Consider the following 12,483-nt stretch of genomic DNA (forward strand, 5'->3'; position numbering starts at 1 on the left):
TAAAACAGTTCTAAATTAGATTTTAGTTGACAAAAATGCGCAAGATAAAAAATAAGTGAATTGGGAGGGAAAGAGTACCAAGTTTCAGTTAGGAAAAATAAATTTTAGAGCTCTTTCCCAGCATGGTGACTATATAATAATGATGTATTGCATATTCCAAAATTGCTGAAAAATAGATTGTAAACATTCTCATCACAAAATTTAATACATATGTGAGGTGATGGATATGTTAGTTTGTTTGATTTAATCATTCCACATTGTAAACATATATCAAAACAACACATTGTAGCCCATAAAGATATACAATTATTATTTGTCAATTAAAAAGAGATAAGAATAATTAAAATTAGGGCAATTGGAAAATAAATTTTTTTTGGTTCATCACGTTTATTTTAATGATGACCTTGAATTTATTGCAAGTGACAGTGGTTTTCTAATTATAAACACAGTGACATCAAGCTTCTTTTAAATGCAACCATGTATTTAAAAGTAAGGTGTCTTAGAAAAATATATTAAGTAAACAATAGTACAAGAGGCATACAGGCAAAATATACAAAGGTAGACCTTGGATATGATAATACATGTTGTGGAAATAATACTTAAATTACTAGGTTTTGGAAAACTGGCTTTCAGGATAATAGCTAAATTCTTTGTTGTATATGTAGTAGTTCTTTTACTCATTTTCTAATTTAAAAAATAAGATAAAAACAGGTACAAACATACTATAAGGCCCCATCCACTTTTTCGAAGAAAACCACAAATTTAGCTTTGAGTTTTCTGGTCATTAGTACTAGGAGAAAAATGTGATTGTGTAGGAGATTCATAGTGGCCAGAAGCCAGGCACTCTATAGAAACCTAAGGACTCTCTCAGGTGCTTTCATTAAGAGCAAACTGGGGAATGTTGTGAGCAATGATCTCAACAGCATCATCAAATACACACAGCAATATAGTTGCAAGGCTTTTGCCATCTCTTGTGACTTGTGACAACTCTTAATACAGACTATACCCCTACCCTCAAGTCACCACTCTTCATCTTTATTCAGTTCCTTTAAAAAAAAAAAAAAAGAATTCTACAGCATTTTTTTTTTTGCTTCTAACACATGTTATCCTTTGAAAATTATATACATTGTTAAGCATTTGTCTCTTCCCACTAAAATGCAAGCTCTTTAAAGACACACAATTTTTTTTCTGTTTTGTTCACTGATTTGCCCCAACTGCCTAGAACTGTCCCTGGCACACAGTAAGTATTCACTAAATTTTGATGAATGGATGAGTAAGGCAACGGTATAAACTCAAAGGCAGCCCAGAATCATCTGTTCTATGGGCAATCAAACAAAATAGAGCTGTAAGGCATCCTGAATGGTTTTTAATTCCAACCTCCTGCTCAGAGAGCAAAATCCCTTAAAAACCTATCTACTCTAAAATTTACCACTACATTTCCTTTCCTTTCTCCTTGATAACATACAGTTCAGTGTCAGGGGTTTCTGTAGCTCCCACATCACTGATTATGTACCTTTTCTGTCTATCCTTTGGGTTACCCCGGCTGCTAATGTCAGATTCACCCCACATGACTGGTTGACGTTTTTATCCCGTCATTTTCTCCTTCAGGTTTTTTTTTTTTTTTTTAAATATCTGCACCTTTTTCTCCCAGTGCCTTTTGATAAGATGATTGCAATAGCTTCCTAATGGGCTGCTTCCCTCCAGCCTTTGTTTCCTATTCTTCCTACATATTGTGGTCCAGTTAATCTTCTGAAGGCAGAACCTTGATCACTGAAAATTTTGCTAAGCCTGCAACTCCCTTCTGAAGACCAGACCTTTGGGATGACTTTGAAGACTCTTCCCAATGTTGCTGTTTATTATCGTCTCTCTTATCTCCTGTAGCATGTTCCTCCGATGGAGCACAACCTGGCAGCAGTTCTCACAGTTCCTTAAATATTCCTTGACTTCTCCATGCTTTTCCTTTGGCCTGGAAATTTTTTTTCTCTTAACTCTAGTTGTTAAAAATCTGACCTATTCTTCAAGACCTGTTTCAAATGCCAGTTCTTTTATGAAACTTGCCAAGGCGTCGACAATAAGTGATGTGTATTGTCACATTTTGCTTAAAACTGTTACAGTGATGGTTATATTTTATATATACTAATTTGAGTTAACGTCTTGCCTTTTCTATTAGATTGGATTGGATAGGAACACATTCTTATTTCGCTTTGATTCCCCCATAGTTGCAACAGTGTCCCATACAAAGATATCCAGCAAAACACCCCATATATGTTGTTCAATGTTGTCATTTCCTTTACTTTACTAATGATCTCTGACTCATTTAGCAAGCTTTCTTTTATTCACATTGGCACTTCCAAGAATAATTTAAGTTCTTTCCATACATAACTTCTTAATTTAAAGCAAGAATTGCTTGAAAGATAAAACACAAAATAAATATATGTCAGCAATGTAGAACTGCCTACTGCCAAATAGATATAGGTTTTTAGTTGAACTTGTTTAAGAATAATGTTTGATGGCTTATGGTCTCACTGTTTAGGGGATATAAAACTCTGTTTTCTTCTGAGAAATAATGTAGGTATTTTAAAACTTAAAAATCAAACAGTGTTGTCTTAGCAGTTGGTCAGAAAAATAAAATTTGATAAGAAGTAAATTTTTCTGACTACAAAGAAGTTTATATACCCTCACCCATATTTCCCAATAAAATTTTGATCATACAGTTTGCACTTTTTAGCGTTCCTGACAAATGTTTAAGTCTCTTTATTGTAAGCCATAATAATGGTGAATGTTACATAGAGTAGCTGCTTCCTTTTTAGAAAAGTTTGTTTTGTTGATTTCTTTTCCTAATCATTTTGTGAAAAAGTACAGGAAAGGTAAAGATTGAACATGGACCATGGAAGCAATTCATTTGATAATTTCTGAACTAAACCCTTATAATTTTTTAATCTTTATTCCTTACTGTAATGTCTACAATGTATTAGGCAGAGTTAGAATCTGTAATTAGTAAAATTATCCAGCAATGCTTAAAGGAGATTTCTATTATTCAATGTTAATTTTAAATATGGAACAAAAACAACATAAAAACTTACGGCATTTGAAGATAAATATAACATGATTCCTTTTTTCCTGGTTAACCTCAAAAATTAAAGCTTTCACTTTTTAAGGTAGGAAAGATTATCTCTTAGGAACTAAACTTCATCCATGCTCGTTTGCTTTTGTGATACATTATGTATAAATTTTTTATATCACTAGTTATATTGTTATTTAATTTTCAACATACTTTTTATAACTGGATTTTAATTTTCTGAAGGTCAGGGACTATGTGTAGTATTTTTATATACCTAATAGTTTCCTTTTTTGTTTAAACACCCCACCTGCCCTGTACCCAATAGTTTCTAACACTGGACTATAGACAATAGAAGGCTTCCAATAAATATTTCTTAATAGCTAATAATCGTATTGTGCTTAATTGATTCTAAGATACAGTTTTTTAAATGTTTTTAGATCTCTGAAATAGGGCTGCATTTTACATTGATTGTATCCTATAATTATAATTAGCAGCATTTACCTTATTTCTTAGTGTCTTACAATTGATAGTTTGTATTTGAAGAAATCCAGCAACTAACACTTATCATTTACCATTTATATGGTCTTTCTAAAGCTGGCAATTGAATTGACACTACATTCTATTCTGTAATCTTATTTTAGTACAGCCAACATATGATGCAAACTCTGTGATTTTAAAACCCAGTTACCTATTTAAAGTGCTTTAAAAAAAAGTCCCATAGCAAGAACTATGGAACATTTGAACTGAAATTCAAGATGATTATGTAATATTCACTGTATGTCCCTTTCCCAAGTGACGAGTAAGTGGCATGCTGTCTGAATAAACCATGTTTTATTGGTAAACCACAGCCACATAGTCATTTGGGATGCCTGTTTACTGCTTTTCTTGTTAAAAATAATCAAGTGAGAGACATAGAGGAGAGGATGTCTTGAGGATAAAGTGCTGACATATACTGACACAAACGTAGAAAATGGACTAATATTACTTTGTCATTACTTTTATGACTCCTGTTGATAACATTTACATTTTAAGTGAAAATCTTACTTCGAGATTTTCTTAGTATCCAGATCTTATGGTCATATAGTTTGTCTTTATTTTTATATTCGATTATTAGTGACTAGTAAGCCTCAAGTTAAAAGAGGCACTTAATTATCCAAACTTCTTGCATATAAATCCCTTAGCCCTAAATCCCAAGGGGGTGGAGGGAAAGAAGAAGGAGGAAGAGGAGGAGGGAAGAAGAAAATGTAGGAATTAAGGAGGGGGGGAGGAGGAAGAAAGAGAAGGAGGAAGGGAGGGGAAGAAGGAAGACTCTAAACCATCTAACCTGAAAAGTTTGTGAGAAACTACAAGGGAAAGGGGGTTGTAAAATAACAATTACAACATTAATCATATTTTTGAAAGTTTACAATGTACCAGCAACTGTTCTAAATAGTTTACCTCCTTTAATCCATTTAACTCTCACAGTGATTCTATAAAATAGATACTATTATTATCTCAGTTTACAGATGAGGAAATTGAAGGACGGAGATGTTAAATAACTTGCCTGAAGTAGCTCACCTAAAGAGTGACACAGCCTGGCCTCAAAGGCAGTCTGGTGTCAAAGCAGATGATTTTTGCCACTTCCCTACAGTTGCCTCTAAAGCGATCCCTTGTTTATTTTATTGTGGTAAAATACTATATTGATACAGTGAAAATTAAATAGAATTTACAGTGTGGTATCAAAATCTCTAACTTTATTAGTGGCTAATATGCGTTTCCTAGCTATATTTTGGAATCTAGCTATATATGGATATAGTAATATTATCTAATTCATTTAAATATTGAGAAACCCCACTTTAAAATTTTGAAATGTGAAGAACATCTTGTACTAATATGTCTAACATGGGTTTGATCTTGATATGTATGATATAAGTTTTTATATGTATGATCTTGTATGTGTGATACATAGATCTTGAGATATATGATGTGTATAATGTAAATCTTGATATATATGATATATGGATATTGATTGTATCCTATCAATACAAGATAACTTTATATAGGGAATGTTACAAGAAAAATTAATTAGATTTAAGTTTAACTGCCTGGAAAAAAGTTTTGCCATATATTAGGATAAAAATTGAACATAAAAGAAAATCAGATTTGTGCCTGTATCAGTGATGATTTAATCTTATGTGAATTTTCTCAAAACTAAAAATAGAATGAATCAAGCAATATTCTATTTAAAATACTGAGAATCAGCAAAGAATGAACTCAGGTCGGCAAAGGGGAATATAGGAGGGCCATATTTGAACATTTCATATGTTAAAGGAAGTATCTCCTAGAAGGATTGTTTTCTTAAAGTACACCAAACAAAAAGAGAAAAAAAAATCACCTTAAAAATTGAAGATACTAGCAATTTCTGAACACATGACAGACTTAAAATAATACAGATGCCGAGATTTGAAGTGCTGCTTGAGTGTATTTCAGATGCCTTTAATTTTTGATGAGAGCCATTCTAGTCTGTCTGGAGAATTCTTCAGAAAAGATAGTGTGGCTGCTCATTTATTTCCATCCATCAGAAGAAAACATCACAGATGTATTTGCCTTGTTACTTAAACATTTGAAATAAGATTGAAGACTTATCCATGGGTGTATTTATTGGGAGTACATTCATACCTGTACATAAGGATGCCAACAGTTGATATATACAAATGTTATTTTACTTCCTAAGTTATACATAGCTTTCTGTAAAAAATAAATTACTTCTCATGTAAGGCTGAAATGATTGTTTCTATCCTGTGAGTTAAAACCAGATATGTTATTTTCTAAAGGAAGAATTTCATCTGTCTCTTAAATAACAAACATGTTATTTATTTTTTGATGGTCTAGTTTTTAGTTTTGTTTTTTAACAAACATTTCCCAACTTGAGACAATTATTTCAGTGCTGCTCAAAAATATACTTCTGGATGACAGGATAAAGAAAATATTGTTTATCCTTAAAAGTAAATAGCTGGGGGTCTACCTGATAGTTCTTACTTCCCTTAGGCCCCTGTTTTTCATCAAAGTTAAATAGTCAGTTAGGCTTGGGCAAGGAGGCAGTCTAAGTCCAGGCAAGAATGTGTGTTTGTTATATATCAGTACTTTGGCAAGTGAGGTCAGGATATTTCCCAGATATTTAATTTTTAATTTTAGGGAATGTGGTTGAGATAAACTATGTTCATAAATCTCCAAGAAGTCTTGAATAAATTATTTTTAGTATATTAATTATACAACATATATAATTTTCTTGATGTTGACTCTAGAAGAAAAAAAAGTCTGCGGAAAATCCCCTCTTCTCTTCTTTTTTTCCTTTCATGTAATGGTGTGAGAGCTTGTGGAGGACACTCAAGTAAATGGATTTAATTTGGAACCCAATAAGAATCTCATTATTATAAGGCCTTGAGGTTTAGATGGGACTATTACTGCACTTGGGACTTCTTACTTGAAATCACATGGAACATTTGTGTAAGCAAAATGATCAAAGTCAGTAAACCTAAAAACTTTATGTGTTACAATTATTAAAAGTAGAATTTCTACTAAATCTAGTAGAAATTTCCTATATGAGTTATTTGCAGAGATCTGGGTATTTATCTGTTCCTAGCATTGATTTAGCCAGTTTTAAAAGTGTGAAATTTCATTTTTCCAAACTGCCTACACAGTCAAAAATAGTGATGACGAAGTTGTCTCAGAAACAGGTGAATAAGTTTTTGCCATGGCAGCAGTTTGCCAGTATAGTTACCTGGATACTAACAACAGCATCTTTTTTTTTTTTTTTTGAGTTGGAGTCTCACTCTGTCACCCAGACTAGAGTGCAGTGGCCACTCCCGGCCACCGCAGCCTCGACCTGCTGGGCTCTGGTGATCCTTCCGCCTCAGCCTTCCAGTAGCTGGAACTACAGGCGTGCACTACCACGCCCAGCTAATTTTTGATTTATTGTAGAGATGAGGTCTCACCAAGTTGCCCAGGTGGGTCTTGAACCCACGGGCTCGGGCAACCCACTCACCTCAGCCTCCCAAAGCGTGGGATTACAGGCTGAGCCACCGAGCCCAGCTTAACAATAGCATCTTATTAAGTTCTGCTTTTAGTAAAATCTCTGAATATTAAAGAATTATTACAAGTGTGAAATAAAATTTTCGTTGCTCTTTCATTCTTTTCCCAATAATTTTTAAAGAACTTATTTTACTCTCTGTGACTTAACTGGATATATACATATGTGTGTATATATATATACACACACATATACATTCTGCTATAACAGATAGCTGAGACTGGGTAATTCATAAACAATAGAAGGTTATTTGGCTTTTGGCTCTGGAGCCTAAGAAGTCTGAGATTGAGGGACTGTGTCTGGTCAGTGCCTTCCTGTTTTGTTATATATAACATAGGAGAAGGCATCACATGGCAGTGTGTGTGCATGCCCAAAAGAGGAAGGTGGCCAATCTTATTCTTTTATCAGGAAACTACTCCAAGGGTAACTAACTCACTCCTGCAGTAATGGCATTAATCCATTCATGAAGGCAGAGTCCTCATGACCTAAACCTCTTACAAGGTCCCACCTCATAAACTGTTGCATTGGAGATTAAGTTTCTAACACACAAACTTTGAGAGATACATTCAAACGATTCCATATATATATATACATATATATTCTAAAATGTATTTATAACTGTGCTTTCTAACATGGGAGTTGTAAACCATGTGTGGCTCTTGAAGCTTAAATTCATTAAAATTAAATAAAATAAAAAATTTAGTTCTTCAGTTGCACCAGCCACATTTCAAATTCTCAATAGCCACGTATGGCTAATAACCATTATATTTGATAGAACAGATATAGAACATTTCCATCATTACTTAAGGTTCTATTGTGCAGCATGGGTTTACAGAATGTGTTGAATTATCTTTTCCTTTGATACTACCTTGACATTACAGAAGATAATTATGCAATTCAAAGGACTTATAGAAGAAAGCAAAACTAAGATTTTGGAATTATTGCTATCTATCATAATTTCTAACCTCTCCAAATAAGAGTTTTATGTAAAGGACTGGTTAATCTACTTGTTCATTTTAGATTTATTTGTCAGTGTAGCAGTTTCCGTGCTCTTTAATTTTAGGGACAATGGCAAGCCATGTGGTTGAAGTGAGAATTGCTTCTGGTTACCGTCTCTTACAGTGCAGAGAGCTTAGTGCTGTTTGGCTACCCTGGGCTACGAAATTTCCCCTTCCCATACCTAGATCTTTGTCCCTGTTCCCACCCTGCCAAAACTTTCCTACCTCTCTGTCATAAAGTTTTAGATCTTGCAACAAGAGATGCCAGAAAACAATGAAACTGTATTTTCAAAGTGGTAAAGGACAATAATTGTCATTCTAGAATTCTGTCCTTAAATAAAAGTAAGCAGTCAAGTATAAAAAAAATTAAAATCTGAGATTTCACCATACACTGACCATGTTAAAGCAAGTTTTTAAAGGATATGCTTCAGTAAAAAGAAAACAAAGTCAGAAGAAAGGTGTAAGAAATAAGAAATCATGGTGTGATGTAATAATCATGATCACAGAAATTAGTAAGCATCTTAGAAACTCTAAATAAGTATTGAATATGCAAATTAATTTATATATCAGGTATACACCAATAACTGTTTTAGGACAGAATTTATAGGCAATGTATAACTAAAATACACTAAGCAACCTTTGTATATAAGTTGGAGAAGGAAGGGAATCAGCATTAAAGTTTTCTAATGCCCTCAGATTATTTTGCAAGAAGGTTGTGGGCTTAATTAAAGATGATTGTTATAGATACAAATGAAAAGAACAGAAATAAAAGTATAATTTCAAAGTAGGAAAGGAATGAGGAAAGGATTAAAGAACATTTAGTTAATCCATTTGAATAAATTCAAAGGTATTTTTAAAAATCATAGGAATATTAAAAAGAAATATAAGATAACATAAATAAGTCTATATAAATCAGTGAGTACAATAAATGTAAACAGATTAAATTCTCCAGATAAAACACTATGACTTTCAGAATGCAATTTCAAAAATCCAGCAATATGCTGCTTCCATGAGACAAACCTAAACATAAAAGGCACAAAAAGCATTGAAAGCAAAGAGATATTTAAAAAAATACCAGGCAAGTGATAACCAAAAGTAAGTTGGTGTCACTATATTAATATCAGTCAAAATAAGTAAAATATAATAGTATTGGGGATAGAAAGAGTAATTAACTAAGAACAAAATAATTTGCTTATTAATGAAGCCGAAAGAAACATACAAAATTGAAAACTGATGGCAGAATGCTGATTTATATATTTCTAATATTTCAATTGCAGGTATTATTGTAAAATTATTTGAGAAAAGAAATTCTTTAAACATTATTTATGGAATAGATGAATGAATGCATATTTACATAAATGGAAAAAATTCATGACTATGCCAGAAGTTTATATTAGAGAATTTGGGGTATACTGTGCTATTTCTACCTCTGCATGTTCACTGGTGACATCTGGCTTTATATCTTAGGTGCTCTGGAAATACCAGTGATGTCATTTTACAAAATTTTATCAGTAATTTAAAATTTTGATTTGAGGTTAGTTTTTCTCTACAGTTTCAAAAGGCTATACATAAATTCCTCTTCTAAATATTAATTCTGAAGTTCTAAACATGCTGTAATACAAGTATTTGTATTATTTATTAAGTTAAATAATATTTTTCCTATTTTTGAATGCTATTTAGACTAGCATAAAATTTAAAAGGTTAATATTTTTTAAATATTTGCAAACTATTAAAATTTTTAAATTGCATGATCCAAGTTTATATAAAATTTTATTGTTAGAAAATTGTTAAAATAATTTGAGTAAGTAAAGTTTAAACCCTATATCTTCTGGAATGACAAAATAGTTGATTTAAAATTAAATCAGTGCATATTGATAAGTTGTCTTATTTAGCACTGAGAAATAAATATTAAACAAAATTAATTATTTCCATCTCCAGTTTAGCACCTCACAACATTGAAGTCTGGTTTTGATTACCCACATTGAGAAATCCTAAACTGGAAACAAAAATGTGTTAATCAAATCTCCTCCATTTATATCCACTATTAGTATTTATAGAAGAGATTATGAATAGCATGAGCATATTAGTTATCTGTGTTGACATAGATTTCAAAGAGCAGTGTCCTAAATTTTATAGGAACGATAAACAGTGAAAAGGCTTCTAATTAAAAATGTACACTAGTTGCAAAGGAGCTAGGATGGTAGGTCCCTCAATCAATCCCTGGTTTTAACTTAAGTAAATATATAGAAAGTATGGCTATAAAGCTAAGCCACATAAGCCTTTCTTCTAAATCCGCCTGCAGGCATTAATGCTCAGATTTGAGATGGCATCCTTATTTGCTAAGTGCAAAGATGGTTACAAAAGAGCTTTTCTCACTTTGAGGATAAAAGCTAAAATATTCTTTAATTTTGGTTACTGCCCGGCTCATCTCAGCACCATAATAGTTATTTGGCTCAAAACCAAAAAGTAGCAATACAGTACTTACATGTCTATGGATCAAAATTAGATGAAAAATTGCTGTTTCTCATCTCCAAAGCTATTTGCTGCACATTTTATAACCCTCAAGATGCCTTTTGTAATATGTGATAACAGAGCCAACTGCAGCATCTGCCTGGAAAGAGATTACTTTAATTATGGACTCAATGTCCTATTTTCTGCAAGTGATCCCCAGAGACAGGCTTCCTGCCGAAGGAGAGGTGCAAGGATGCACATTAAAGCCTACACATCAGCCACGAAGAGGTGGATAAAGTGAGACAAGGACACCCATAAACCACCTTCATTTTCCTAGGTTGTGATGTGATGGAAGAGTCTATAGTGATAGGTTTTTAATTATTCTAGCATCTGTTGTTATAGAGTCTTGATGGTAAGGGCAAGATAAGCTTATAAAAAGGCAAAATCTTAGACAAATCTACACATAACAGACTATATTTAAAAGATTTGGCATTGTTTAAACTAGCCTTGATATGATCTTTTTTAACAAAGAAGTGTAACACTAAAAAAGAAAATAATAATAATAAAGGTTTGTTAAACATACTTTAAAATTTTCCTTCCAAATTGAAAAATATATGTGCTTTTATCAGTTACTTGCTCTAAGTGGTTTTCTTGTCAATCCTAGTTCTGGATAACACATCAAGTGCCTCATTATTAAGAATTCATTTGCTATTCAGTGTAATAGAATTTCTCATAATGAATTTTATTTCAAGTCAGTGTGGATGTCTTGTGTATTTCCTTGGAAATTCTTTATAATTTAACACTGATTTAGCATTATGAATGGACACAAAGCAAATTGTTACCTTGTTCTTATTAATTACAGAATCAGACTCCTTGATGAATAGTTGTTTTTTTTTTAAGAATGAGTGTGTTTTTTTTTCTTTGTAAAAGCATAGCACTTACTCACTAGGATATTTGGAATTTCATCTGATTTCTCAAAAAGTATAAGCGTATTTTGCATTTTTTAAAAGATAGAGGATTATAGAAAAGTAACTATGGGAATTAATTTTAAACTTCAAAAGAGGAATTAAAAGGATTTGGCATAGAATGATTTTGTGTGTGGGAGGGAAAGATGGAATAGAAAAATGTACCTACAATCATATTAGGTGAAAACATCAAGTCTGTAAAATCATACCAACTATGGCATTTGTTATTTTCCGGTGTTAAAATGAAATGCTTTTACCATCTTTATACTTTGTTAAAGAAATCAGAATAAATATATCTTTGGGTATTTTAAATGGAAGTTTTTAACTCTAAAACATTAACATTAAATATTTAGTATTTTCCAGACTTTCTCATTTGTAATAAATGCCACACTGGAGAAATGCTTTAAAAATATATTGAAATGGATATTTTAACAGAGATTTTTATATTGTATATCTTATAAATGAACAGTTAAAACTATTATTCATATATCACTAGAATTTATAAATATGAGAAAGAATGTAGTATTCATTTCTGTTTAAAGATTTTGAATATTAAGTATTAAAGCAATATGAACACAGAAACTTATTAAGAGAACTGAGAGCATAAATAACTGTACTAAGTCATCAGTCAAAGGAATGTAATTCCCAATTTTTAAATTTTATATTTTGCTTTAATAACACAAGTTTCTTTATTTTATACAATGGATCTCAGGTTTGTTGTACAATCAGATGTCCCATACAAATAAATAGCAATGTAAATGGCTCCTTTGGAGAATGAGGAGATGACCTTTTCAAAGATTGAAGGGAGTCAGATTTTTCTCTTGATGAGTATCTGTTTGATAGTTTTAATTCCATATCATACTTTGATAACTCCCAATCAAGTTTTTTTTTAAATTAAGTTTTTTAATCCAAGGGTTTTACCTTGAATATAGACTATTT

The 12,483-nt window shown here is 32.0% G+C and overlaps 1 protein-coding gene across 1 annotated transcript in view; it reads left to right on the top strand.

Moving 5' to 3' along the window:
• The window catches only part of RELN (reelin), a 534,724-nt gene that overhangs the window by 159,110 nt on the left and 363,131 nt on the right, over positions 1–12,483 (top strand). The gene's annotated exons all lie outside the window — the stretch shown is intronic.

This window comes from Carlito syrichta, unplaced genomic scaffold (assembly GCF_000164805.1).
Source record: "Carlito syrichta isolate Samal-C Ts95f unplaced genomic scaffold, Tarsius_syrichta-2.0.1 Scaffold308277, whole genome shotgun sequence".
NCBI lineage: Eukaryota > Metazoa > Chordata > Mammalia > Primates > Tarsiidae > Carlito > Carlito syrichta.